Raw genomic sequence first — 7646 nt, forward strand, 5'->3', positions numbered from 1 at the left:
TATTTATTTACTTATTTACTATAAATATTCACTAGACTTCAAATACAAGAATTTCTCTCCAAATACCATAATAAATATTAAATTTGAGGTATATTAATTATTTAATAATACCAGAATACATTTTTAAATATCTATTTATTTATTATATATACAATATTCTGTCTGTGTGTATGTCTGCAGGCCAGAAGAGGGCACCAGACCTCATTACAGATGGTTGTGAGCCACTATGTGGCTGCCGGGAATTGAACTGAGGAACTTTGGAAGAGCAGGCATTGCTCTTAACCACTGAGCCATCTCTCCAGCCCCCGAACAGAATACATTTAAGGAGGTTGTATGTCCATCAATTTGAAGCCATCTGTTGGTACATGAAAATAAATCTCAATTTCCTTCTGAATTATTTCAATACAACAAATAGCCACTCTAATAAGGGTTTAGCTTAATTTCTCCTGAAACTAGGCCCACTGGGATTTTTGAGCACTTGATATACCACAAGAATTATGCACTTATTTCCAGTTTTTGAAAATTTATTAGGGTAAATATACTTACATTTTTATCAAATACTGGTTTGATGCAAATATTTATTAAATTGAGCAGATTTGAGATACATTTTCTCCTTGGAATGAAGTGGGCCATTCTAGCCTAGCTGGCCACAGATACTCAGAAAACTTCCTCTTACCACACTTCTCTAATGTCCAGGAATCGTATTATACTAGCATATCTGCTTTAGAAAACAAGTATTCTAAAATTGTCTCCTAGATTTGCAAATTTCCAAATAGGTTTTTTGCTGACTGAGACTGGTACTTCACTGTCTCAAGTTACAATGTAACCATAAAACCACTCTAAAAGATAATTGCATTGTATTCCACTTACTCACCAAATATGATATGGTCCTCTGTAAACATCAATGTTAAATTATGTTTTCTGAATAGTAGATGATAATGTCAAGAAATGGGAAAATGTCTGGGTTCTTCTCTTATTGTCCTCATGCATATCATGTAATAAGAGCAGCATGGAGGAAACTCCTGTATATTCCATCTCAGACACAGAATAACAATGGTATTAAAACTTGAACAACACTCTGGAGTTCAGTATGGCAGTTTCTCAGAAAATTAGAAATCAACCAACTGTAAGACCCATCAATACCACTCTTAGAGGTATATACAAAATTTTCTCAATCATGCTACAAGGAAATTTGTTCCACTATGTTCATAGAAGCATTATTTGCAATTTCCAGAACCTGGAAACAACCTAGATGCCCTTCGACCAAATTTTGGATACAGAAAATGTGGTACATTTACATAATGGAGTACTATTCAGCATTAAAAAACAATGATATCTTGAAATGTGCAAGCAAATGGAAAAAATTAGAAAGATAAAACATCCTTAGTGAGGTAACCCAGACCCAGAGTAATGAGGATGGTATGAGACACCAGGTATAAAGCAAAAAATAGAGAAACTGTAATGCTACCTCTTTAAGAGACGAGCCATGTCCATTCCCAGCAGCCTCTCTCCCTCCTTCACCATCTTTGGCTCTCTCTCAGTCCCTGCTCTTTTCCTCTCTCTCTCTCTCTCTTTCTCTCTCACCCTTCTTCTCCCCTTTTCCTTCCCCTTCATAACCTACCTAATAAATATCTAACTTTACTATACACGGTGTGCCTCTCTCTCTCTCTCTCTCTCTCTCTCTCTCTCTCTCTCTCTCTCTCTCTCTCTCTCCCGCCTGCCCCAATCACATGGAGATCTGCCATGTGGTCTCATGGCCATCCCTGCTTGCAACTGGCTGCTGTTTGGACCCAGAAACTTGTAGCAAACCCATCTGCATGATATGTCTATCTGTCTGCCTCTTGCCCACCCACCATCCATATGGCTAGCAGCTGGGGCAGCCCAGGGGACCAGCCATCTTGGTTTGTTGACCTGGTGCTGGTCTTGACCCCGCAGCAAGCTGCTGGGGACCCGCAGCAAATCCAAAACGTTTGGTACCATGACTCGAATAGGCCTTCCTGCTCCAGTTCCTCCCCAGAGTTTGGGATTCTGAACCAGGGTTTATTTTTCTACTCCCACCACTGACTTCCATTGGTAAGTCTCCCCCATTCTGCTATGGCTCCTTCCCTTAGCTAAAATTATGTTTGGACTGACCTGGGGTCAGTCACCCTGTAACACTACATATTCCGTGCAGTGTATCTGACAGATTATTCTTTCTCTTTTTTTCCATTTCTTTTATTTTATTTCCCCTCACCTTAAAAGGCTGCTTGGAGTGACCTTTGGCCTCTCTGGCTTCTGAGTCACCCCAACTGGATCTAGCCAGGCCATAGCATCCCACCCGGAGTCAGGGGATGGCCAGCTCATGGGTCCTGTGGTGTTCACTCTGATTTGCACCCAGTCTATGGTGCAATCCCTATGGAGACATCCCTGTTAAAGGCCTTATGGTGTTGCCGTTTTGTGGGTTTTCATAATTTAGCTGTGGGTAGTGAGCTATCCATGTCAGGCCCCCAGCTTTTTTTAAATTCCAGCTGTGGCATGGTGCAGCTTTTTCAGTTCCAGCATTTTGCTTCCATCTGTGGCTTGTGGTGTGGCATGGTGGCTCAGCAACAGGGCAGATCATGCCTCTAGGTCTCTCTTATTAAGCTTAAAATCCCTGCAGCTCAAAAATTTTGACTTTTTCATGCAACATTTGGCTGCCGCCATTTTGACTGGGGTCAGGTGACTTTGCCACCATCTTGGATGAGAGCCAGGTCAGGTGACCAAGTTCTGCCATCTTTACTGAGGTATGCCCTGCCTGGTTCCCCAGTGTTAACTTCATTGCATGGGTGACCTTATCACCATCTTAAATGAGAGCCAGGTCAGGTGACCAAGTTCTCCCATCCTTACTAAAGCATGCCCTGTCTTGTTCCCCAGTTTACTTATATTTCTTTCACTAAATTCCACTTGTTGACTCTGTTGCATGTGTTTTGCACAGTGGCATGCCTTTGGTAGGCCCATCAAGAACATCCACTTTGCCCAATTCCTGTTCACTCTCTCTGTGTATAATCATACATGTAACTTAAATACACCTATGCTTAAGTTATAATTGTTCACTACATCTTATTTCAGACTACAAAAACAATAAGTCTCGTGTTTTAAACTGGTATGTACTTTTAAGTTTCTTACAAAAATACCTTATATTTAACCCAACCCGCAGTTTTTTTCTTCTTCCTGCCTTTTTACGAGTATAAGCCTTACCACTTAAGAGCCAATGCAGTTCACACTGTGAATAAATATCACTGTGAATTGTTTAATAAAGAAGCTTAATAGATTATAGCTGGTCAGTATAAACTTAGGCAGGAGAACCATACCTCAACATTGCTGGGAAGAAAAAAAAATGTTAAATGGGGTTTATGATGAGTGAGCAGTAAGCTGCTTAATGTCAGCAGAAACTGAATCATCACAGAAGTGAAGTAACAAAAATGTTAGATCCATTTCTGCAATACACTAACATTGATAAACTACTCAATTACAAAATGTCTTTGCTAAAAATAGTTCGATAGCCACCACATAATGTACATAGTTTGGGATAGTTACATATACATTTGTACAATAAAAGAACTGTAGAAAATGGCATTTAAATAACTTAGAGTTCAGTTGAAGTGAGACACAATTGCTCCTGGCAGCACCAATCTATTCCTGAGAGAATGTTGAGCACTGAAGACACTCCACTTGGAGTGTGTTTTCTTCTTGGCAAAACTGGCTTTTGGGGCAAGGAACTGCCCACATCTCAACCACCGACAAAATACATAGTATCCAAAAATGGATAAGCAGGACTGTCAAATCTTACTGAGACAGGGTAAGACGGTTTTGAAATTTTTCTTGCCTTTGAAATTAGTCTGTGAGTTATTCTAGGCCTTAGCCAAAGTTGGTTGCCTCAATGTTGCAAATGAGACTTTGGGTGATTCTCCAGGGGGCCAGTTGTCTCTGTCATTTATTGCACATTTTGGAAGTTGCTTGATTGCACTTCCTACTCACTCAAGTGACATTATTTCCCTTCTCGGATCTTCGATGGGGTTCAAGACTAGCGAAGTGTAGGTACTCTCCTCTCATGACTTGGACAAGTTATTTATTATATAAGACTTAAACTAGGTAGAATAGGATATTTGTTCTTACTGTGTATAATTTTGTATTAGGTTTATTTTAACAAAAAGGGGAGGTGCTGCAGGAAGGTTTACCCACCTACTGGGGTGTGGCCTCATAAACTATTTACCTGGAAGCCAAGCATATCAGGCCCCTTCTTCCCTCCCCCTAGTTCCCTTTTTGTTCCTTCAGATTGTTTTTATCTAATCTCCACCCACCGTTGAGGCAGAGAATCTGATTTGTAAGTTTTCCCCCTAAATAAATGTCTACCTCTCAGTTCTGAGCCAGTGTGAGATTTCTTTTAAGCTCACAATAATCTCTGCCTTTGATATAAGTGGAAAAATCATGTAAATATTGTTATTAAGACTATGTGATGGAAGCATAACACACACTGCATTTATGGCTAGAAATAAAATAATACAGACTTACATAAAAATAATTGCTTTAATTCTTCTAGAGTCAAACAAACAAACAAAAAACTTGAGTCCAAATGTAATATTGATATACTCACATATCTGAGCATCATGTGACCCACATCAAAGATATTCCTTTGGCACTTGTTGGATAATAACATATGATGTGCAAGAAGGTCTTTCTATAGAAAATAAGAGGCTTTGTTGTATTATGTCTGATGTTACATGTCTTTAAAACCTACTTGAAAGCCACGTACATTTATATTAAAAAATATGGCAAAAATATTGCAACTGATTCAAATAGATGCTGTTGATTCCAAAGTACTAATGTTTTCCAGTCTCAACATTACTAACAGATATAGGAATTCAGAGTCTGAGATGGAAGACACAAGATAAGATATGCACTTCTTCAAAGCACACAAAGACAACACACAATAACAAAGACATCTGTTGTGTTAATTATTTTAAAGGGTAGTATTGATCATGATGCCATGAACAATATATAGTTGATTTCCAACAAAGCTTATGATGTCTGATTTCCTAAATATAAAAGGACATACAAGTGAAAAAAATCATGTACAAGAGTTTTATATGCCAAAACACAAAGTCTGTGCCTACCAAGACAGCAGAGTTGAGCCAGTGAGAACACAAAAGGCAATAGGATAAAAGAAGTATTGTTTCCTCTGAAAGACCCCCATCCAGCCTGTCATAATGCAAGACCCCCATTCCAGCATGTAGCAAGGTTCAAATTAGGTCACCTACATAAGCCTAGAAAAACAAACTATATAGAACCAGGAGGGGCTCAGCTGCACAGGATATCTGTGGTCAGCTAGCTCTGTAGAAACTGGGCTGACATGAAGACAGCTAACCAATGTGACAGTCTGTCAAAATACCCAGAGAGTTGAACCTAGCTTTATCTAGATTTTATGTTTTGTTTGAACATGCAGAGGGATAAACAACCCTGTCCTAAACTCGACCCTAGGCCACCCAACATGTAAGAACCACTGAAACACTTGTTGCTACACCATCTCTTATGTAACCCCTGAACCCTCTATAAATGCATGATGTATTCGCAGCCCGGTGTGCTCATTCAGCCAGCTCATCCAGCTGAGCTGTTTTACAGTACCGCAGGCGCCTGTGTAAACATTAAACTCTTGCTTTTGCATCCATTGGCCTGGTTTCTGTCTTGGGTAAAGGGGGATGCCTCAGATATGACACCCATTTAGGGTGTCTTTCATTTGGAGGTTCCACTGAGATAGGAGACCCCTGTCCAGGACAGCCACCAGACGCCCACCAGGAGGAAGGTAAGCTGGCCAGCATTATTGTCTTGTCTGTCCTATATGTTTAATGTCTGTCTGATATGTTTAATGTAGCGGGAGAAGAGGATTCCTCCCAGGTAATTGGATGGTTTGAGAAGGAGCTGATGGGCTCAGACTTCTCCCCCGTCACCCCGGCAGACGTGCCGGGGATTATAGGAGCTCTATTGTTCGAGCTCAATAGAGAGAGAGAGAGACAGAGACAGAGACAGAGAGAGAGAGAGAGAGAGAGAGAGAGACAGAGAAAGAGAAGAGAGAGAGAAGAGTCTATAAGGGGGAAGGGGAACTATGTACATCCCTGAGTATTTGTGTGCAGCATGTCTGTTTGCCGGCTGTCTAATTATGTTGTTGGTCCTTTTTGTCTGTATAATGTTTTATTTAGAAAAGAAAATGAGACAAACCGTAACCACCAACCTCTCCACCCCTTTAAGCCTGACTTTAGATCATTGGAGCTTGGTGCAGGACCGAGTTAACAATCAGTCGGTTAAAGTCAAAAAGAAGAAATGGCAAATCCTCTGCACCTCAGAATGGCCAACTTTCAATGTTGGCTGGCCCCGGGATGGGAACTTTAACATTGACATTATCTTGCAGATCAAGGAACGGATCTTTGTCAAGGGACCCCACGGGCACCCAGACCAGGTAGCCTACATCGTCACCTGGGAGAGCCTGGCTTACGATCTACCATCCTGGGTAGCCCCTTTTGTTACTCCCAAACCTCCTCTGAAATCCATCACATCAGTTTCAGACTCTCCTCGGGAGCCCTCAGCTCCTCTTCCTTATCCCCCTCCTCCTTCTTCCATACCCATGCTTCCTACCCCAGCTCCAATACCCGCATCATCAAATGATGAAGAACCGGAGGGTGCAGGGAATCAATTTCAATATTGGCCTTTTTTTGCATCTGATCTCTATAACTGGAAGTTGCATAATCTATCTTTTTCTAAAGATCCTGTAGCTTTTATTAATTTGATTGAGTCTATTTTGATAACCCACCAACCCACTTGGGATGATTATCAGCAGCTTCTGCAGGCTCTCCTCACCTCAGAGGAGAAACAACGAGTGTTCCTAGAGGCAAGGAAGAATGCCCTGGACGATGGTAGGAGACCTACCCAACTCCCTAATGAAATTGATGCTGTCTTTCCTTTGACCCGCCCAGACTGGGATTTTAACACGGGTGCAGGTAGGAGACACTTACGCCTTGATAGCCAGTTACTTATAGCGGGCCTCCATGGCGCTGGGCGCTGACTTACCAATTTGGCTCAGGTAAGACAGGAGGCTCAGAATTCGGAGGAAACTCCTACAGCCTTCCTAGAATGGCTGAAGGAGGCATACCGCATGTATACCCCCTTTAATCCATAAAGCAAAAAGATTTTTAATAAAAGAGAAATGCCAGAAGAGAGGCTTAGAAAGTTACAGAAAGAAAGGAAGGATAGACTTTAAAAGAAACTAGAAGAAAAAGAGAATGAACAAGATCAGAAATGTAACAGAGAGCTTAGCAAACTCTTGACCACTACAGTGCAGACCAACTTGTTAGGTTCAAGGAGGCAAGATAGGAGGGGAGACAATAGGAGGTCACAGGTAGATGGAGACCAATGTGCCTATTGCAAAAAAAAAAAAAAAAAAAGACATTGGGTCAAAGATTGCCCTAAGAGGCCCAAAGACCAAAAGAAGAGATTGGAAAAGCCTGCCCGGCTATTGCCCTTGGATAAAGATTAGGGGCGTCAGGGCCAGATGGGAGGCAACCTGCCACTTTTTTAGTAGATACAGGAGCTCAGCACTCAGTGCTTACTAACAACCAAGGACCTTTAAGCAGCAGAAC

Source organism: Chionomys nivalis, chromosome 23 (assembly GCF_950005125.1).
Source record: "Chionomys nivalis chromosome 23, mChiNiv1.1, whole genome shotgun sequence".
Classification (NCBI taxonomy): Eukaryota; Metazoa; Chordata; class Mammalia; order Rodentia; family Cricetidae; genus Chionomys; species Chionomys nivalis.